A 23,077-nucleotide genomic window follows, 5' to 3' on the forward strand; every position below is an offset into this window, starting at 1 on the left:
CCTAGGTGCCCAACTAGAAGTTTTGCCTAAAGTTCTGATTAGACTCAAGTTACACTTTTTTGGCAAGACTATTTCATAGAAACCAAACATTTCCACTCATGCGTCCATATGCAAGAAAAATAAAAGCACATGGCCACACATACAAAAAGTCTTGTTATAAGAATGTGCATAATGGCTTTACTTACAATGACGTCATATTGGAAACAACTGAAGTATCTGTCAACAGAAGAGTGGATAAACAAAATGCAAAATATTCATACAGTGGAATACTACTTAGTGTTAAAAAGGAACTAACTAGTGTTGCATACATCAATAGGGATAGATTTTTAAAGTGTTGTATTGAGAGAAAGAAGCAATCCACAAGAGGGTACACATTATATGATCCTATTTATTTGAAGTTCAAGGACCAGCAAAACTAATCTATGATGCTAGGAATCAAAAAAATGTTTGATTTTAGGCACAGGGAAAATTGATTAACTACTAAAGAGCATGAGGTAACTTTCTGGGATGATGGAAAAGTTCTATATCTTGATTTGGGAATAGTAACTTGGTGTACATATTTTTCAAAACTCATGCAGCTATCTTGAGTTTTATGATATATAAATAATACCCCAATAAAGAGAGGAAATAGGGAACTCTATGTTCTTCCTATTACATTTCTCAGAAGGCACATTGTTATCCTCTTATTAATGACACTAAGACGGATCACTAGAAAACATAAACATTTTGAGGCTACACTTGTTAATTTAGAAAAAAAACCTGAGAGCATGGTAAAAATTCCCAGATCATAGACATCTTTTGTAGACAGTATGATCTTTCTCCTCAAAGTTAAACCAAGGCCTCTGAGGATAAAAAGTTGATTTGCTCTCGTGAGAAAGAAGGGCAGTGTGGTAGCAGGAGACAAATTGGAAAGAAAATCCTAAATAAAAGTGAGGAGTGAGGAGATGTTGATCTCCAAAAACGAGCAATTTTGGAAAGAATGAGAAAAAATTTCCCAGGGACCTTCCCACCCACAAAATCATGAAAGTCAAGCGCCCTTTTAGGCCAAAGAAGGACGGGGAGCCAAGTGGATGCAAATCTATTGTGAGAAACAGCACTTCCCTGTTTGGCCCCAGCAGGGAGCTTTTGCAGTGCAGCCCCCCCTACACGGTGCCCAACCACACCTGTCACACCAGGATTTGTGGGCAGGGAACCGAGCCTGAGGAGGGGGGAGCACTGTCCAGTACTGGCAGTTGCATGTATTCAGAAGAGGCACCTGCAAGTCTTCTGGTTGGATGTGAGAATCTGAAAGCCCACTAATGGACTCTGTTCGCATTAATTCCCAGAGGGATCATTGCTTCATTGACAGCGATTTAATCATGCCATGCAATGAAACAACATCCTGCAAAAAGAACTTTTCACATCACCTTGAGCACTGAGGTTTTTGCATTTGCCTTATTTAGAATGGTGGGTCTCATTTTGAAAACACTTGAGGCATAGAATCCTAGACTGTAAAAACTGTTTCCAAAGCATGTTTTACTTTATAAAAATGGTTCCCCACAGATTTCTTTAAGTGATCCCCCCTCCCGGGGGGCGGGGGTTAGGCTACAGGACTGACAATCAATCCTTCCTTTCTCTCCCAGCCAGCAAGAACGCGGGCCCTGCAGTACCAAGGCATCCCACATTTCCAGGGACTGAGTGGGATTTAAGTTTTCTTTGTGATATGTCCACTATTTTATGAAGTTTTCTTTTTATTAAATATTCCAGTTCCTTAAAGCTGCAATCTTCCAAAAGTTCTCTTTCAGGAAAGACATAGAAGAGTGATTATTAAAACATTTATTGAATGGAAACATGTTCTATCCTAATGTTAAACTATAAATCAAGTTGAAAGGATATTGTCTCACCAGAAACTATATTACTGGAATATATGATAATTCTCTGTAGCCTCCCATGATTTGAATCATTGAATCTATTTATTTATTCATTTATACCTGGACTCTATCCCTAATGTCTCTGAAGTGGCTTATACATGTGATTCCAAAGTATAAAATAGGGAGACAAATCAAGATAGAAGGCAGATATGGATATGGAAATAAAATCACTTGCTATTGTGTCCTGTTCAGTACTAGAGGCAGGCACAGATTTAGCCCTGAGCTTACTGGGCTCAGGAATAGCAAACTCTACTCAGAAGAAATTCCTCCAGTGCATCCTTGTAAAGAAGGCAAGGTGCGATAAAAAAGACATTTTTCATCTCTACCAAAGACAGTGAGTTTTATTTAATTATTTCTCATGATGACCCTCAGTACATGGCTAAGGCCAAAGTTAAATTTAATGAAATCGATTGTCCAAAGAACTCCTCACCCCAAAAAGCAAAGTGTGATCTAAGCATGTAGCTTTATGAAATGGCTTTATTTAGAGAAAGGTATGGGCAATACAGCCTTCAAATTGTCCTCCTTGAATATTGTATTTTATACTTGTGAATTTGTCAAGAGATGGAATCAATATATATTTTTATGTTATATATATTTTATATAATACAATATTTCTGACAAGAAGTGAAATAACAGCTCAGCTTTTATTGAGCACTTACTAGGTGCCAGACATTCTAAGCACTTGAAATGTAGCATTTAATTCTCAGGACAATGGTACGAGGCATTCATTCTCATTCTTACAGATGAGATAAAGAGGCCTGGGCGCTAAAGGTCAAACAGCTGCTAAGTATTAGGGAATGAAAACTAGGCAGTCTGATTCCATTGTATTATACTGGTTTCGGGACTCTCACTCTGGTAAGTCACTGGTCTAGGTTAGAGTCTAGAGAAAGAAAGATTTGGCTTGTATCTCCCCAAATTCAGAAGTTTGATCAGTTCAAGTGCCTGAATGTGCCTACCCCATCACTGCAAGAAGATGACTTTGTCCATTTTTTAACAGTCTCAAAAATAGAACAGGTCCAGATAAATATGCATAAGAAAAAGATAGTCACCCACATTTTACAGCTCTTTAGGGTATAGGAAAATATTTCCTCCCTAATTAGAAAGTGTCCCCAGATCTGTCATCCAGTCTGATATGTTTTATTGCATTTTAGGTTAACTTAAAAGTGCAGTTAGTAGCCTAATAAATGAACTAAACTTGATAAATATTTATATTTATTTTTAGCTCACCAAAAAGCTTTAAAATCCTAAATCAATGGTTCTCAAACTATATCATCAACATTACCTAAAAACTCATTAGAAATGTAAAATCAGGGGCCTCACCCCACACCACCACCCCCAGCTACACCTACCGTTTCAGAAGTTCTAGGAGTAGGGCCAGGCAATCTGAGTTTGCACAAGGCCCCAGGGTGATTCTGATATATCCTAAAGTTTGACAACTGCTGCTCTAAACCACTGTGTCCTAAAGAGCTGAGGCAGGACTTAGCAATCTCTCAAGAGGTAATAGTTGGAATTGGAAGGGATCTTGGCAGTGACCTCTCAGGGCATGATTCCCTTTTTCGTAGATGAGTAAATGGAGGCTCAGGGAAGTGGAGTGATTTGCCTGAGACCACACAGCAAGTTAATAGATGAAATGGACTTGAACCCAATTTTCCTGACTCCAGTTCTGAGGCTTTTCCTCTAGTGCTTATTTGTCTTCTGATGGTTCAATTTCTTCAGTGACAAGTTTCCTCTCACCTGTGTCTACAGTCTCTCCATGGGCAGAAACTCATTAAAATGGTTGCTGAATTTGTTTCCACGAATCCTTCTCCTCCTGACAGAGGATCCACTTGAGAAGGTGAATGAGCAGGTACTGCCATGGGAAATTCACTCTCTCATGTGATCTTGTACTGCAGTGAACACTCTTTAGAATTCCTGACTCTCAATGTTTTGAGAGCTTGTAAAAGAACCGACAATCCATTCTCTAAAGAACTATAGGATGAACTTTCAAACCATTAGTTATAAGGGAATACAAAAATCCTAAATGATGACTTTTATTTATTTTTTTTAAAGACTCATTTATTTATTTGAGAGAGAGCACGCTCAGGGGGAGGGGCAGAAGGAGAGGGAGAGTCTTAGGCAGACCCCTCACTGGGCAGAGTCCAACTAGAGGCCCGAACTAGGGCTCCATCTGGGGCTCCATTTGGGCTTGATCTGTGATCTGGGCCTCAATCTAATGACCCTGAGATCATGACCTGAGTAGAAACCAAGAGTCAGATGCTCAACCAACTATGCCACCCAGCTGCCCCCTAAATGATGCCTTTTAGGTAGAGTTTCTAGCTTTCTGAATTTTGCCAAAACTTTTAAACATAATAGAAACATAAAAAGATGAGTTAGTTGGGAAGCCTGGGTGGCTCAGTGGTTTAGCGCTGCCTTTGGCCCAGGGCGTGATCCTGGAGACCCGGGATCGAGTCCCACGTCGGGCTCCCTGCATGGAGCTTGCTTCTCCCTCTGCCTGTGTCTCTGCCTCTCTCTCTCTCTCTCTCTTTCTTCTCTCTGTTTCTCATGAATAAATAAATAAAATCTTAAAAAAAAAAAAAGATGAGTTAGTTAACTTGCCTGTGCCTCAGCTTCCTTGTCTAAAATAATGATTTATGTAAAGAATGCTATGCAAATTAAGTAAAATTATATATGCAAAACAGTCTTTTGAATAAGGTAGATGTTGAGAATGGTTAGTTCATTTTTCCTCCTTTTTTCCTGATCCTGTTGGTATTACTATCTGATAGCTGATTAGAAGTATAGTGCATTTATTAATGACTTTTCAAAAACTAACATAGGAGCAATTCATCTTGTTCCAGAAGAAATTGGTGACTGATGTTTCTTTTTCATTTTTCCCTGTGGTTGTCCTAAGGGATTTCCTTGTTTTATATTAATTGGATGCATATGTCTTAAACTTTCCTTCATCATCTTCCTTCCTGGGACGGGGAAAAACAGATGATAAACCCTCCCACAGAAGATCAGATCATCTGATTGGCTTCAAGAGAATAGACACAACGGGACTAATTATATCCTATGATCTTGGGGTACATTGGTAATTTTTAGCCTAATAATTCAGGCCCATGTTGAATTAAAGAAATTTTATCCCATATGATCATCCAATGGCATATTTTGGCTAAGCATGAGAAAAATACAGGATAAAAATAGTAACTTGAATTGTGTTATGTTTGTCTACAAAGTTCAAGTATGGATTTTTTAAAAAGACTTTATTTATTTATTTGACACAGAGAGAGAGAGAGACAGCATAAGCAGGGGGAGCAGCAGGCAGAGGGAGAGAGAGAAGCAGACGCCCTGCAGAGCAGGGAGCCCGATGTGAGACTCTATCCAGGACCCTGGGATCATGACCCAAGCCAAAGGCAGGCACTTAACTGACTGAGCCACCCAGTTGCCCAGGGTTTCACGTTTTTTTTAAAAGAATGTAAATTTTAAAACTGTAGAAATTGGATTTTAGACTACTTTGATATGCCAAGCTGTTCTTTTTTTTTTTTTTTAAAGTCTGTCTGTGAATCATCCCTTACCATTTTACTTACCTTCTGGCTTTTTGTTTTGCTGATATCACAGATATCATTTTTTCTATAAAACAACACCCCAGTGTGTATTTTCTAACCACTGGGGCAGGCTGCCTGACCCGCAAACCCAATTCTTCAGCTATCGTCAGAATTACTTAATATTCACCATTATTACAATCTGTGGAATTAGGAGATAATAATAGTATTCACAACAAACTACAGTGGTTTGTGGTAACATATTCTGTTGCCCGCTGGGTGTCCCAGAAGGCTTTTGGAGTACCCAGTCAATACTCCAACTGCCTTGCAGGACTTCATGAAAGTGGCTGTGTTGTCTTGTCTTAAGAAAAGCGTCCTAAACAGGTTTTGAAGTATATATTCTACTTCCATTTCACTATGCACTAATTCGGTTATTTAAAAGCTGGCACTCCCTGCCCAAACACGAGGTCAAACTCTGCCAGTTAGTTTTGCCACTTTGCTGTGGAAATACACTTCTCGAATAAAAATATAATTGACAGAAAGATCATAGAAAGGGATGCTTATTCAACTCCAGGAGACCGAGGGAAAAGCAAGTCACCTTTGCGAGGGTTAACTTTCTCAGAATCAGATATTGGTCCAAGCTACGGTTTCATGTCCCCCACCCGGCTGCCAGCAGGGCAGTGAGAGAGGTGAGGGCGATGCTGGAGATAACTGGTGGCTTCTCATGCAGTTCTGTTTACCGCAGAGAATGGCTCAGATTCATGGGGTGGCTCATCTGTTTGTTTCCCAGGAGTGTCCTCCTCATCAGGTACAAATGACTTGTTGTTCCCCCCGTCCCGTCTGCCTCCTTGGTGACGGATAGACGAGAACTGTTCCCTGTGCTCTGGGACTCTAATGTGATCTGGGTCGTGCTGGTGGCAGGAGGGGAGGGAGTGGGGGAGGCACCGAGGGGAACAAGGGGAAGTTAACACTAGGGGAACTCCAGTCTTTCTTGGAAAAGAAAGTGTGTTTGTGTTCTAGGGCTAGTGCCCTCCTCTAACAGCCGCTATAATATTGATCTCGCCGTGATTCAGGATTCAATGTTAACATCACCCTCGTCAGTGGGAAAGTGAGCCAGGGAAATGGAGAACTCAGTATTTCTTCTGATGAGGCAACTCAAAGAAACTAAATATTACAAGGAATGTGGGGGAAAGAACTTCCCTTCTTTGAGACTCACAGCAGATACAGGAGCCTTGAAATGAACAATATTACTTCTGGCTTTTCAGCTCCCCTAAAACCGAGGAGTTACAAGCACAACTGTACATTAGTCAAAATCACCTGTCAGGGGAGGCGATCTCAGGATACATATTAAGCAGGAGGAAATTAAGGCAAGAAGAGTAGCAATTTATCCAGATTCCCATGCTAATGGGCAGAGCTAGGGACTCGCAACGCCTCATTTATCCCCTGACCTGTGGGCCGGATGGATGGACACCCCACAGGTGCTTGTGGGACACTCTGAAAGCTCATGGCTCTCAGCCCTCAAATATTTCCACTATTTGCTGTTAGCACGCCTTCAATTTCTACCACTAGTAAGACAAGTGTTTGAATAAGTTATTGTATCCCTACAAGAACCCCCTTTAAAGATTCTATTAATAACTACCATGTTTTCAGTGTCTACTACGTGTTCTCTAAGTGCTTTTTATACAATATTTCTGATCCTTCAAAGAGCCCTGCCAGGTGAGTATTAATATCTTAATTTTACAAAAGAAGCAACTGAGGGCCATTGGGGAAGAAAATGAAGCTCAGAGAATTTAAATAATTTGTTCTAGGTCAACAAGATACAAGAAATACTTAAGCCCCAAATTGAGGGATGTCAGGTTCCAAAGCTTGTACTCTTCGATGGGGCCATGCTTCCTCTTTTAACCTCTTCCAGGGGAACTTAAGCCAGCCACACTTGTCCTTGATAAGTTTACCAAAGATGAACAGACCAGTCATCTTGTCAGCTGGAGTGAGATTGAGAGAGCAGGTGGGGAGAGAGGCAGGCAGAGGGTTCTAGGGAATTGGGTGGAGGAGAAGAGGGGAAGGGGCTAATGTCAAAGATATACTTTGCCTCATTCATAATCAGTCATGGCTGGTGCCTCCCAGGTTTACCTCTGGGTGAGCACGTTGCTGCAATTCAGCTTCGTAGGCATCTGCCCATTCAGGAGAGGCCCTCCTAGGCAGCCCCTTCAACAAGCCTTCGCATAAAGATGGATGTGATTGCAACAAACTTTATCACACAGAGTGATCTCCTTAACACCTGGCCATCATTCCATTGCCATCTAGACTATGAGCTGCTCCAGGGCAAGAACTATGTCCCACTCACTCGTGAGCCACTACTGCAATGTCCTGACCCATATGAGTTATTCCATAAATGTTTGTATGAAAGAACAATCAAGAAAGTGTTGATAACAACTCATTTTACTTGTGAGCTTCATCCGAATGGCCTAGAGAAAATGAAAAATGTGATGTTCAAGCAAGAAGGAGGGCGGGACCTTATCTTTTTATTCATTTAATAATATTTCTTAAGAACAAGGTATTGTGGGAAATAGAAAGATCTGGAAAGCTCTTTGGTGGCACATTGTAGTCGAGGAAAGAGAAAAATAAAGAATAGCATATAACATAAATTAAGGTATTTAAGAGTAGAATTCAATGAATACAGTGTGGGTTCAGAGACAGCTTGGCAGAGTAACTGGTCAAGTCAGTATGAAAAATGTTTAATAGAGAAGATGACATATATAACTTTGACCTTGAAGGATAAGTAGACAGAGGACCAGAATCACTGGAAAGGAGCTGTTCTGGCTGTATAAATAAGGTCAATTGGAGGTCACTTCGTTTAAAGGAACAGCAAATAAAAAAAAAAATACAGTAGAGGATAGAATATATGGGAGATGTAGTGGCAGATGAGAGAGGAAAATAATTTCTGGAGAGCCTTAAATCTTATTTTAGAGGAAGAAGGGAACCATTGAAGACTTTTGAGGAGGAAAGCAATGTGATCAGGCTTGTATTTTCCAGCCACCCTATAGATAATATGGAAAGGAAATTGCTCTGTGAAAGCAGGCAGGCTAAGTGATTTCTTGACTATTTTCTTTGATCCCAGCATAAGAGTTCTTTGCAACATTTACTTTGCAGAGGCCATAAAACCACATCAAACTGAATCATGCACTATCATCCTCTAAGTTTCTGGTTCCAGTGGGCCTGATGCAATGCTAAGGTTTACTGAAATTTCAGATAATCAGAGCAGGAGGGAAATCATCTTAGCAAACACAGGCCATTTGTGTGGAACACCAGATCAACTCACAATCAAAGTCTGTGTCAAAGAGAGCAAGAAGCATCACCAGGCAGGTTGTGGAGAGCCCTCCTTGTTCCAATACACTGTGCAAACTGAGCAGGGGTCCATTTTGTCTCACCCAGGACAGTTAGGACTTGAGACACCTTCTGCTGTAAATCTTGGCACCTTGGCCCCAGGAACACTTCCCCTGGTTTGGGTAGTTTGTGTTTTTGTTCCATCAGGCATAATGCTGCTGAGCACTTAGAGGCACATTTTCTGCACAGTGTGTAGGGATTTAGTGGTACAACTCCCATTCACGTTAATGGAAATCCCGCCAGGAAATCTCCATGCCAGGCCACACTGAAAATTCACCCCTGATTGTTCTGTTTGATTTGTTTCACCTGTGTCTTCCTCTGGTCCCCTCTGAGGATGTTTGTGGGCTCGTTAGTGCCGGCCTGCACTCAGCACTGAGTCGTAATCCCATGTAGAAATGGGGAGATTCAGAGGCATCTTTACTGCTGAAGGAAAGGGCATACCTGGCTGGGTTTCACTGTGGTTTTATTTGAAGCTATATAGGTTCTAGGAAAGCCAAAGATCCCCTGGATGTTGCTCTCAAAACAGAAATATGCTCATATTCAAAGGTGAATTTTGTTGTGCTCAGTACAGGGGTGAGAAAGAGAAACCAAATCCCCAATACGACTGGGGAGACACTGAAGATATGCACCTGGGGATTCAGGACACAGTGGAGCCTAATCCTAAGAAGACACAGCCTGGTCAGGTGCCCATGAATGGAGAGAGCCCAGTGAAGAGAAAAAAATGATCTCATTCCAACATATGGCTCAAAAGAGTGATTACCCTTCTCATACTGTGTGACAAATATGGACTTCTGAGGGTAGCAAAGATTATTGCTGAATGTCTTGAGCTGTTATGCATCCTTCTCTAAAATATATAACTTCTTTAATTTAATATTTTATTTCAGAATGGCTTGATTTGCTGTTGATCACTTAGGTACCATGACATGCTGATTATTGGATTTTTCTCTTCATGATGTTGGAACATGGTTGGCAGGGCTGACACCAGGACTCAGCTGACAAGTTGCTTCTATCCTTGGCCCATGTGGCCTTTCTGGTGTTCATGCTGATTTGAGCACCCTTTGTCTCTATGCCCCTTCCACGTGCTCTTATATACTGAGTCTCAATTAATGAGACTTAAAACACCAACCCTTCCCTTGGAGTCAATGCTGTACCTTTAACCAAGACTTGGGAGACTTGACTTCAAATTCAGTATAGAACTCTACCTTATAGCCTCCTCATGTGAAAATGTGAATAAGGCTACGGACTCTGGAGTCAAACTGCTGGGGCTGACATCCACCGTGTGCCCATGAACAAATTATTCAACATCTCCAAGTCATGTTTTTCACCTGTGTCAAAGATCGGGAATAATAATGCCATGAAGTGGGTGCAGTTCAATGAGATAATCCATGCAAAGAACTTAGTACTTTGTTTCCCTCATAATAAGAGCCCAAGAAGTGATCATTATTATTAATTATCATTTCTTCTGCAACTCCACATAACGCTGTGGGTATTTTACATGTATAAGAAGAAACAAAGGGGCTTTTGAGTATGCTACTTTTCATTCTTAGTCTTCATCCTTACATAAGGTGTTCTTTTAAAAAAGTCTGTAAAGGTTAGCCTGAAGAGTTAGGAGGAGAGGAGAGAAAACGATGGAGAAGAAAAATAGAAGGAGAAGAAAAAGGAGAAAGACAAGAGAGCATTGTGTATGTATATAACATTCCATGGTTTACTCTAAGCAACCATGGGTGATGGACAAAAATGATATACAGTCCTCATTTCACAGGTTAGGAAACTGAGTCACAAGACAGCAAATAGCTTCCGAAATGCACATAGCTAGTATGTGATGTAGCTGACACTTAATTTTTCTTTCTCTAAATGCAGTGTATTTTATAATTACAGGGAAAATGCAAAATGGAAAGGAAAAAAAATAAGATTTTCTGAGCAAAGGAAATGGATAAAAAAAATCTGGGAAAGATGATGTAATTCACTATCAGAAGAAGCCAAACAGCATCATTCTGATACCCTTGTAAAGCCAATGATCTTGGACCTGTGGATGTTTAATTGGAAATAATTTGGAAAAACACAATTCTCATTATGCAGTAGCCACTTGTTCCCCTAAGGGTAATTTCACTCTTAAATGATCTCAAGTTCTACCAGAAAGATATAAGCAAGAATATTGTACCAACGCCTTCCCAAGAAGTAGCATCTCATCTGCATTTTTATCATCATCATGAATTATTTATTAAGAAACAAATTGCCTGTAGGGGCACACTAAAAAACTGTCCAAATAGACCTTGAAAATATCCTACAATTCATCTTTGTCTCTGCAAGTTAATAATCTAATGCAATTCCATAAAAGTAGAAACATATACAAACAAAATAACATTAAGAAAATGGGTCAACAATAAGCTAGTTACATTATATAATTGAGAGCCTCTGGATCCCTTTTATATGCCAAGTTTGAGTCAAATGACTTTCTGAACTGGAAGGAAAAGCAGCAAATGGTGTGAAGACTACTTATTTTTTCAGCCTCTTGAGGACTGAACTCTTACCTTGCCTCGTACCTCAAGCACTTGTCATAGAGTTGACACATACTAGATGGTAGGTAAATGAAATTGGGCGAATCAAGGGAGATGACAGGATAGGTACACAATTAACTGGAGCTATATAGGCAGTAGGAAAATTTCTAAAATACCCTGAAAGATTTCAGTAAAGAAGCGACTACATTAAACAAGGGACCTTGACCATTATGTCCCCTGGTGAGCCTCCATGGCAGTCTAGCCACACAATCTAAACTCTGAATTGCTGGACAAAGGAAAAGTAAGAATACCACTAATACTCATTCTTGAAGGAGGAATGGAGATTTTAAAAATTTATAATAAAAATTAATCAAATTTTATTTTTAATGGGATTATTACCTAATGAAATTATATATAGAAGATCACACTTTATTTTGTTGGAGAATTTTCAGTTTATAGATTAATTTACCATCAAACTATTTCTTTGGCCTCCGTTAATCAGTTATATATGGGGGGAAGGAGGGTGCCACAACTGATTCCTGGAGAAGAAAACCAGAAAGAATTTTTCTTGCATGAATTGTTCAACTCATTTAACTCTTTACCTTCTGGTTCAGAAGGCCATTCAAATGAAAACTTTAATGGAAATAAGTGAAAGACAAACTGTGTCCCCAAAAGTCCCTATAATCTTGAGTCTGAGGATTCCTCAATGTTCCAGAATTCCATGATGTTTTTTTAATCTGCCCTAGAAAGAGTTTTGATTCACTCCTAAGAAGCAATATTCCCTCTCCTAAAATTAATGTCTGTATTTCATGCCTTCTCTTTGGATGCCATATCTTAACTATATGTACACTTGAAATCAGTTTGGCCTAGCTGACTGATGTGTTTACTGGGCAGAGGAGCTCCATTAGCCTACATACCAGCTCATACACCACAGGGAGATGGCTACAGGGGCCTTGGTAGCTCCTAGGGAGAGGTGGGATTGTTGAAGCATCATTTGGCGTGGAACTAGATTTCGCAGAAAGAACCCATCAGAACTAGATGGTCTTCTACTAGATCTTGATATTGTTTTAAAAACTCTCTGTAACAAGAGAGAATGTACTTGTGAACAAATATGTATACACCCACTGAAATGAAGATGCTTTGGCCAAGCTCATCATTTTGCACATGCACATGCACCTACAAACATTCCCATCATTGTCTTCTGTGCTGAAGACCTTTCAATTCTCCCCTGCCTGCCCACAACCAAGCAGGGAAAATAGTTCCCAAGGAAATTTTGCTATTGACTCCCCTCTTGTTGTCTGGTTTGCTTTAATAAATATTGAGTTTATACATAATAGGGGGATGAGGTTCAGAAGAGATAGACAATAATTCCAGCAGAGAGTGATACAAAACACAAAGTGGCAATAGTACTGCAGTTATAGGGAGGCCTTATGTTTTTCTTCTCCTTTTATCCAATTGCCAATGGTTTGGGAAACAGTGCTTTTATACCAACTTTTGAATTGCACTGAATGTTTTAGTTACTAAATTTAATCAGAACTCAGAACCAATTTAGAGAAATTAGACTGTAGCATAAATTTCTCTGACCTGTCTTGGTATTCCTTATTTCTTCAGTTATGACATCACTAACCCTTTTCTCTCTGAATAATATGGACAGCAAGTCTTAATCTTAGCCAAGTAGATGTAAAACTGAAAAATCGAAAAACTTATTCTCTACTTCATAATGTTTCTTCCCTCATAACTAATAGTTGAGCACTTAATCTCTACTAAGTAACTCCTTTTTATATGTTACATTATTTTATTTAATCCTCATAGGAATACTAAGAGGGCATATTATTATTCTGTATTTAACAGATAATCTATAGAAATTAAACAATTTATCCAAGGCCACACAGATCATAAGTGACAGATCCAGGATTCAAGCCCAGATAGTCAGTCCAGAGCTGCTTTGCTATGCCACTGCTTCATGTTGGTTTTTTATTCTCCAACCAGTCATTAAATACTCATCTCCAACGTACTTAAGTGTTTATAGATCCAGGCCTTCTACAAGATTTTAAATATTTTAAGTCTAAGGAGAATATCCTTAATTCAATGTGTAATCCTCATAGTACTTCAAATATAGTAGGCGCTCAATAAATTCATATTAAATCAAATTCATTCCTTATAATACTCTTCATAATCCACATGTTCTCAAGATTCTGATCAATTAGCTCTAAGTTCTCTTTTGAGCTACTAACCAATTCTTTAACTTGCCCACTAGTTCATTTCCAATTGCATGTCCTGCAACGGGTGCCTCCAATGCAACTTGTATCAAATCCAGCTTAGCACCAGCAGCTTTCGCTTTCCCCAGCACAGTTCTCTGTGTTCTCTCTGTTTATGGGATCCCTCTTTACATGTGGCCAGTTAAAAACTTAGGAGTCATTTTCCACATCTCAAGTTTTAACACTCTTTCCCCATCACCTATGAAAAATGAAGCCCTTTTTGAAAAGGTATCACACATTTAATCACATTTTAACATTCATCCTTCTCCATAAAATACATGTATTGAGCACCTGCTCTGTTCCAGGTGCACTTTTAGGGACAGAAAGATTCAAAGTTGAATAAAATGAGGTCATTCTCTGAGAAGACCCTATTACATGATAAGAGGAGAGGTTGGATATAAAATGGACTATATTCTGCTACCCTAGAGGGAATATAGTTTCTTAAAGGCAGGATTTTAAAAAGTTTCCAATGTCTGGCACTGTATATGGCACATAGTAGATGGCATATATAAAGGTTTAGGTAGTAAGTGAATTAAAATACTACTCATATGGCATATTATGGTACTGATGCTAGTTCCCATCTAATTATTTGGCTTTGGTTTATTTTATAGTAGGTTGTTGGATAACATCTCTCAAACCAAATTGTAAGCTGAGTCAGGGATTGGATCTGTAGACTCTCACAGTTCAGCGCAGTGCTTCAGGGTCAGTAGATACTCCAGAGTTACAGAACAGAGTGGACACATGGGCCTTATTGGTAGAAAGTACCAGTATAGATGGGAGCTTTGGGACACGATGCATATTTTTACTTTAACTTCCAGTTTGTGTTATGTTTCAGTAAAGAGTCATTATCATTCGGTTGGTCATTAGGATTTCCACTAGGAATATTTTATTAGAGTTGAGGTTAAGAAACAGCCGGGTTAGAACAGGATCACTCACTGAATTGAGAAGGTCACATGCTTCTTTTGAGTCAAGATTGGAGCCCCATTTAGTTAAGTGGTAGATAAACAATAAGTGGAACATAAGAAAAAGCTTGATGGTATCTGCCAAACCTGCCCCTTCTGTTTGCAACTCAGATTTGTTGCAACTTCACACGTGTGTGAGACAGTGGAGAGGGAACCAATCAGGTTATTTGTTTATTTATTTACTACTAGAGGCAGCAAGATCCTTTTTCCCTTAAGCAGTTAAAATGAATAACACATTGGAGAGAGAATTGCCAACACTGTTTCCTATAAAAGAATATGTGAACTGGTTCTAATAACGCCAACGGCTACCTGACACACATTCTTCCTATAGTGTTCTAACAAGCTGGACTATTTTTAGGGAAATTCTTTGCCTTGAACTAAATTTATGGCCTTAAAGTCTTCTCGTCTATTTTTCGTGTGTGCGTGCTCCAACGGTCCAATTTATAACTGACACCTTTACTACCTACCAGCATATCAGTTTCATCTCCCAGAGGAAGAGAAAACCAGACCCTGTGACTAGTGAACTGGATTGAAAATCTAGTCTAATGCTGACAGATAAATGCACTAATTTTCTTCTGTGACCGGTTCTGCATTGCAGGGTGAGCCTGCTTCTAACAACTCCCTCAAAAGGCTCTGTAACCCGTCCAAAAGATGATGTCAAGTGCTACAAGGACCCAGGTCAGCCCTGCATCATAGGTAACAGTTACCCCAGTGATAAAGTTACAAGGCAGGTTTTGAATGAGATTGTGTTTTTAAATGAAAGACTGGCTGGAAATGTAGACTTGGACCAAGCATTAATAGAGGAAAATTTGAGACAAACAGAGGTTAGCGTTTGGTTTCTTTGTGGTGTTCAGCAAAGGTCAGAAAAGGTTCTAAAACAGAAGGAACCCAAAGTTTCAATGAGGAGTTGTGGTATTCTATTAATACATGAGCATGTAGACTAGACAAAGTGAACTCTAGGTTTAGCCAAGAGTTGTTTTGTGACATGGAAGCTCCAGTTATTCAGCTGGAACTGGTCACTTAATTTGGATAAATCCCTGAGCAGTTGAAGACCCACTGAGAGTCTCGTTTAATTTTATTCTAAGGGTGAAGTAACACCCTTCCATCCCCATGCCAACTGCTTAGGCCCAATGGGGAGGGAAGACATAAACAGCAGGCATGGAGCCCGTCGGATAGCCTTACAGATTAACTTTATGGTTTTCCTCCTTTACTACCAGAGTCATGGCTGTGGAGGCAGCTCGTGAATCAACCGGAGCCCAAATGGCAACCATGTTCCCATTATCCATCTGTTGTGTTTCCTCACAAAGGTTTAAGTACAAGATTGATCGTGCATATCTGACAACGTGAAGTACCTCTGAGTAAAGAAACTAGAAACAGTTTCTCACTCTGGACAAAAGAAAGAGGACATATATCCAGAAGACAAATGGTGAAAATTCAATCCGTAAGTACATAGAAGATACCTGTGCTGGTAAGAAGGAAAGGAAGCACTGAGAGATCTGGAATTTGAAATAAATGGATTGAAAGTGCCTAGACAAAGTTCACTTAGAAAAAAATATAGCTTTCCTTAAAGCAAATATAACTAGTGAGAAACCATGTTCCACTAAAAACAAGCCTTATGTAGAGAAGAGCAAAGAATTTTAAAAGCATGAACCTAAAATTAAACCAGCTACAACTAAAAGGAGGAAGAACCAGATTGTTTGCTCCAATGAAGAGTTTATTACTGTTGGTATAAATAAAGCTAAAATATTTTCAATTTTAAAGAGACAACAAAAGCTGGGAACTGTGTTGTGTGGATGGTAATCAACATGGGGATTAAAAACACAGAAGCACAGAGCGTCTGCTGTTGGGATCCTCACTGTGCAAGGTGGAGAGTAGACTTGCTGACACTTGCTGATGCAAACACAGGAAGACCCATTTCATGATACTCCACAGCTACTGCCCAGCCTGCTCCTGCACCAGCTGCCTACACAAGCTCAGCCTAGCCCAGGACAGCCAGTGCATCCACGGTTACAAAGTCTGACTCTGATCCTTCCTCAGTGCTACCTATTTCTTTCTCTGTGACCTTTCTTTTTTGGGAAGAAAACCCACTTTGTCAATGACTCTGAATACCATGGGATTTTAGGAGGGTCTCCTTTCTTTCCTTCTTCATCCTAAAAGGTGACTTTGGAAGTAGGAAGGAAGAAGGGAAAAGTTAGAAAAGTAATAATATAGTCACAATATAGTTCTTTACCTTCGAAGCTCCTTCCCATACTTAATCTCATCCAATACTACACTACCAGGTGACAGAGCAAGTGTTCCTAAGCCCATTTTGCAGATAAAGACCCTGAGGCTCAGAAAGGTTAAGTGCTTTGCCCAAGTTCACACAGCTGGAAAATGAAGTCCAGGACAAGAACACGGACTCCCAATCTTGTACTTTTTCCAGAACACATCAGATTTCATCACAGGAAGCATACGCTACTTTCCACTTAGAGCTTTGGAATAGAATAGATGACAAAATGTAGTTTTCAGTTCTTGTTTGTTTGTGTATGTTGTTACTGCTGCTTCACTTTACATTTCAAAGTGCTATATTTATTATCCATCTTCTTGGGAGGCACGTAATTATGTTTTATATGTTTTAACTTAGACAACTATAGCTTTTAGTTATCTGTTACTTTTGTGCCCTTGGGATTTCTCTACAGATAGATACATAGATACACAGATGTCAAAAAGAGATATATAGATAATAGACCTTCTGGTATTGACAGTAACATATTCATTCCTTCTTGTTTCCTAAAGAAATAGTTTTACTTGATAATATTTTGAGTTTTTCTCTAAATCTCATTCAAAACTTATGCAAATTGTTAATGTCCACAGATTTCCAAAACAAGAGTTTAGGAGGAAATCTTAACCGCAGTATCCCCAATATCTTCCAATGATTTTAAAGTTTCACTAGAGGGCACTCCCACTTCATGGCCAGGAGGCAGTAAGGACAAAGGACCATAGTGGTCTGGATGCTTAACTCCTGTACCTACTATTTTGTTTTCTTTCTCACTCTCTCTCCTCTTTCTCACCCATTGTGTAAAGAATATAGTGAAATTATACAGGTCTTCCTTTAAACATATAAATAGAAATGAACTATATTGAAAAGCTAGCTAACGTCTGCAACTGTGAATTATGGTTCATCTTGTGACATAGAGCACATCTTGGAAATCTGCACTGAAGTTTTGGTTGTCAACCTATATAAGACTACAAGATATAGCATGAGATGTTAGTTTAGTATATCAAGAATATGTCTTTATTGGGCAACTTGGAGGGGGGGATTGTTGCTAAGAACTTATTTCCAACTTGTAAGATCTTCATTGTTCCCTTTTCTGGCAAATCTTTGGGTAAACCCAAATTACAAAGGTATGTGGAAAGGTCAGGAAATGGGGGAATTAAAGAAAGATCCAAATGGACAATCAAATGAAATTTCTTTAGAGTAAATGAAACATTAGGTTCTGCTCTGTAGTTTCCACACTTTTATGTATCAAAGATCTGAAGATATTTTAAATCATATATGTTAGCAAAACAATAAATAGAGCTTTTCTTGTGGGAGGAAAATAAGGTATTTCAAAGTCAGAAGGAAAGTAGCCTATTGCCAAGTGTAGAACCCCACAGAGCCCTCAGGCTTGAAGTTTTAAACTGATCTCAACCCTTTGGGGGTTTGAATTTCTTTACTGTTGGCAAAACATAACTTCCTGCTTCAAAGAGAAATGGCATTAAGAAGGCCTATTACATAGAGATTCAAAAGACTTCTTGGACACCAAATCACTATTACAAAACACCATTTTGATGAGTTTAGTAAAGATTAATCAGAAACATATGGATTAAGTTTTTCTTTAAAATTATTTTGGTTTATAAAATAAGGGGAAAAAAAAGAGAGGAATGGTAAAATATGTTTCAGGCTTTGCAATGCCCCCAAACATTTGAAAAGTGACTAAACGTGCTGATGGACCCAGGGAAGTAACCAGATTTTCCCTGTGTCAACCTGAACCATCCTTATTTGATTTAAATTTAAAGGCAAAATAAACGTTGTAACTTTCTGCCATTATTGTCCACAGAGAGAAACACATATTTGCTTCTCAACCATGGACTTACAAATTTCAATGGAAATGTAGGCTTATGTGTTTATTTCACAATGATGCAAACTTAATTATTCTTATGTCCTAAAAGGTTTCATATTGTTTAAATAGAAGGCAGTGCTTCTAAAGTCTAAGCTGGGGATTCCTTGGTAAATTTATCTGAAATAGCTAATTATAAGAATTAAATTCTTCTCTAACAGCTCTACAAGTAAAATACACATGACGTAAAAGACCTACAATGACCATCATTGAGGAGATTTCTCACTGCAGTGAGTGATACCAGAACAACTTTACTACTAATTACCAAACCAACCAACAGTGAGTAAGCCTTAAGCAAATTGTGCTTTAAAGGAATATAAGTTGAAGAGAAAAGAAAGCATAGGTAATTAGGAATCGATAAGAGAAATCACTAGAAATTAGTAGATCCTCCTGATTTTATTCCCTCTAGTTCAAGTAATCCTTTAGAAATGAATACAATAAAAAATAGAATAAAACGAAAGTTGAGATGCAACTAACAGATTTCCTAAGTCAGGAGATACAAAAATTTTCCTTTCCTACAGATAAATCAAGGGATATTAGAAAAATTTGCCTTTATCTTTGGAAGAAATATATATAATGACAGCACATTTTAATATAGAAACATATTTTTTCCATGATTAAATGCTTAATAACCATGCATAGCTGGATCAAGCAAATTTAGGAAGTCTTGTCTTCAAAAGTATTTCTAGTAAATGTTATCCTTTGACACAACCAAATAAAAATGTTTTCCCCTGGGAGTGTGGTGATGAACAGTTGGTCTATAATCAAAAGGTTCTTGCTAGAAAGCATGTCCAGCTTTCCTTTTAAACATGTACATGGAAAATAATACCAACTTCTATCAAGCATTGGATTTAGCCCGTTATCATGTGCAAATGTACCTGCCTATTAACTTCCAGATTGGGCAGGTATTTTACTAAGGTGCGGTATTTCTATCCCAGGTCATAGCTTGAGTATTCTCCCTTTCAAGGTCCCCAAAGCTTCATCTGTCACTCTTATTGTCAAATGTTCTATTTTTCCTGTCCCTGCCAGCAGTGATTTCAATTTGGGCTTGACTTCAAGACAGGCCACATTGTATCTGTGATGTCAATGGAAAGGGGATAAAAGTCATTAAAGATATTTGTTATTTTGAAAGGTTAAAAGAGTTTTTCTTGGTGGGTAACACTTTCTCTGGAAAGAACCTTAACTAATTGTCTGGCCAGGGAATGGGCACCTAAGTGAGAAAAGAATATACTTAATAAAGCATTGGCGTCTATTATTTTTCTCCTTTTATTGTCCAGTGCCTCTGGGCCTGGTGGGCTTTCTGGAGGCATCTAAGCTCAATATTCCTTCAAACAGCAGAGCAATGATTACACTGCTGGGCTGATTCTCTTTCTGTCTGCCCTAGGTAAGAGATTCTTGCTTCAAACACCATTTATTGTAGAAATTGTTGTGAGGGTTCTAGAAATTGTGCGTGTGTCCTTAAAAGAGTCCCCAAAAGATAGAATTAGAGGTTCACCTAAAATACTATTTTGTTTTGTTTAATATCCACCTTGCCTAATATCCACTGCTCAAAGCAATAGAGTAAGATATTAAGAGTGGGATACTTTCTAAAGAGGCAGTGGAAACCAAAAGATTTGGGTTCTTCTCAGAAAGGTAACAATTGTAAAAAGCAATGAACTCAAGAACAATAGACCAAACTCACACCAACACACAACATCCACCCATGTGATAGTTTGAAAAGAAGAAAGAAAGAGCCGATTTGTGTCATTTACTTTTGTCAGGTTATGGAGGGAAAAAAACACAAAACAAAAAGACAACGCTTTTTAGTTATATGAGATTTTGATTGGTTTTCAAGGACACTTGTAGATTAAGAACAATCAAAACAGAATAGGCGTAAGCTTGAGTCAGAAAGATAAGATATTTCTCTTGATATCGCTCACATGTGGATGGCAATGATTCTCTGACAGACACCGTTTTCTAAAATGTAGTCACCCGAACACATCTGAATAACACAAAAGAGAAAGGAACATTTTGATGTGTTGAGGAAAGTTGTTTTGACAAATGTCAACGCCTGGGTCTTGCTGGCTGAGGCCTGTTGTTAACTTCCCAAGACTGCATGCATGCTATAGCTTATGCCACTCTGTCAGGGGAAATTGGACATACCCAACACAATTTCATTTCCATTTCTCTACAACATTACAAGCTTCCTTGGCAGCAAAATCACATATTCTTATCACAAAAATAAATGAGAGAAAAGAAGACATACATTCCTGTCAAGTTATGTCAAGACATATTTGGTATGTATTTCACTTTGCTATCACTGACAGCAAAGATGTCACGTATTCTTAACACAAAGTAAAGAAGTATTTTCCTTTTTTTCCCCCTGCTAGGCATCAATTTCATTTTATTCACTTACAAGCACCAGTGACAGGAAGGTGTCTTTTTAAAACAAAGCTTTTAAAAAAAGGCAAGAAAAAAATGTTTTTGTGTTTTGCTGGATTTCTGAATGGACATATTGTACATGAATTTAATTTGACAATATCATAACAACCACAATAATAGTTATCTATCACCACTGTATTTTCCATTTTCACAGCACACATTCATTGTTCTGATTTACCTCTTTCCATGCATGTGATGAGATCTGGATTAAAATGAGTCATGAAGATGTTCATTTTCTGTTAAAGTGCCAATGGAATAAGAAGGAAAAAAAAAAGGAAAGAAGAAAGAAGGAAGGAAGGAGAGAAGAAAGAGAAATCAATTAGTTCACTCAAAAAGTGAGATGGGTTCTTAACACTAGATAAAACAAAAATCTTAAAAGACCTAAATGGAATATACTAGGGAAAGTTAACATTGAATTGTCATCTGGACAGTTCATATTGAGTGATTACCTTTTACTTCATTACTTTCTACTTAATTATGATATTTTGATAAACATGTATTAGGGTTTAATTCAGTGGAAGAATGCCTGCTTTAGCTACCTTCCTGGAAATGAGTGAAGCTCTTGCTTCTGAGAGTTGACACCCAGACCACCCTCACTGGGCCAACACCACTCAGGAAAGGTGGGGGTTTCCCCAACCAGATTGCTCTGTCTTCCGGAGATTTCCCGGGAACAGTTGGCCTATTGCTGTTTGAATGACACAGTACTCCTTTAACTTATAAATCCATAGAATTTAAGTGAAGTGTTTTAGAGACTATTTCATCAAACAACCTAATTTTACAGCTTAAAAATGAAAACCTAAAGCGGCTGAGATCAAACAGACAGTTTGTAATCAAAGTTAAACTTAGAGGAATTCACATATTGAATTAGTAATGAAGGACCATTGAGATTTCTATGGAGGAAAGAATATGATAAATATGATGAGTGTACACCATTGTGTTTTAGATATTTGAATTTCATAGTAGAAAAAAGTTCTGAGAATCCATAGATCCCCAGATGTGCACACACATACGCACAAACAAGATGGGAGGGACCAAATATAATGCAAGTTTTCTACATGATAGTTACTGAATGCTTACTAAAATTTCATATAAAAGATTTTTAATACAAAAAAAAATTATAAAATTCTAAAGTTTCTCCATGACTGAAATTTAAATTACTCTCTGGAGATTCTGATTCCACAAGTCTATGTTGAAACCAGGTTTGGGGGGACTACTGATTTATTCCACTCTGTCCTCCAAAGCAGGAAGCTTTCCCTTAATCTCTGAGAGACAATGGCACAGCCTCTGCTGGATGCCTGTTCCACTTGGGGCCCTTCCTCCTTGAAAAAGATTCAAAAAATCTGTGTCTGAAAAGACCTAGAGGTTTGGTGTCCAAAGATGGGCATCACAGGCTCAGCTCATTTTCTCACATATGAAAAAGGATTATAATAAGAAATTCCCATACCACAGGACTGTCATGAAGATTAAATGGGAGTACAAATGTGAAAATTTCCTTGTAATCTGTAAAACATTCTACAAATATTAGATACTGTTAATAGTATCCAGGAGCTAGCATTTGATTTACCAATTCTCTCAAGGGTTAAATTAATACAAAATAACGTCCTCCTCCCCCCAACATACACATACACACCATACATTAGTACAAAATTTCTCAAAGCAGAGCAGGCTACACCAGAGATATTTTGTCCCGGAAGGGACCCAAGGTTTGTCTGTTTGCTCATTTGTTTTGTGCTTTCTTCATTTTAACATTAACTGAATACCAAAGGGGCACCTTGGAATCATACAGTTATTTCTTCTAATCCTCATCAAGAAAAAATACAATTGCTCTCCTTCTCCTGACTGGTGTTTATATTGTAGAATTACAAAGCACTCCATTTTTATGAACACCAAAAGCACAATGAATTCAAGGCATTCCTCATTAGCACCCTGCAGCATTAGGCTGTGAATCTAACCTGTGTCAGAGATGGAAAGACACATTTCACTTCTA

At 38.6% G+C, this 23,077-nt stretch overlaps 1 long non-coding RNA gene across 1 annotated transcript in view; it reads right to left on the reverse strand.

The window, feature by feature from the left end:
* The window catches only part of LOC140596573 (uncharacterized), a 42,145-nt gene extending 20,817 nt beyond the window's left edge, over positions 1 to 21,328 (reverse strand). Inside the window, exon 1 of the long non-coding RNA XR_011998492.1 lies at positions 21,269 to 21,328. This is a non-coding gene — a long non-coding RNA (uncharacterized lncRNA). The remainder of the gene's footprint in view (positions 1 to 21,268) is intronic.
* Positions 21,329 to 23,077: the final 1,749 nt, after the last annotated feature.

The sequence above is a fragment of the Vulpes vulpes genome, unplaced genomic scaffold, assembly GCF_048418805.1.
Source record: "Vulpes vulpes isolate BD-2025 unplaced genomic scaffold, VulVul3 Bu000000646, whole genome shotgun sequence".
Lineage (NCBI taxonomy): Eukaryota > Metazoa > Chordata > Mammalia > Carnivora > Canidae > Vulpes > Vulpes vulpes.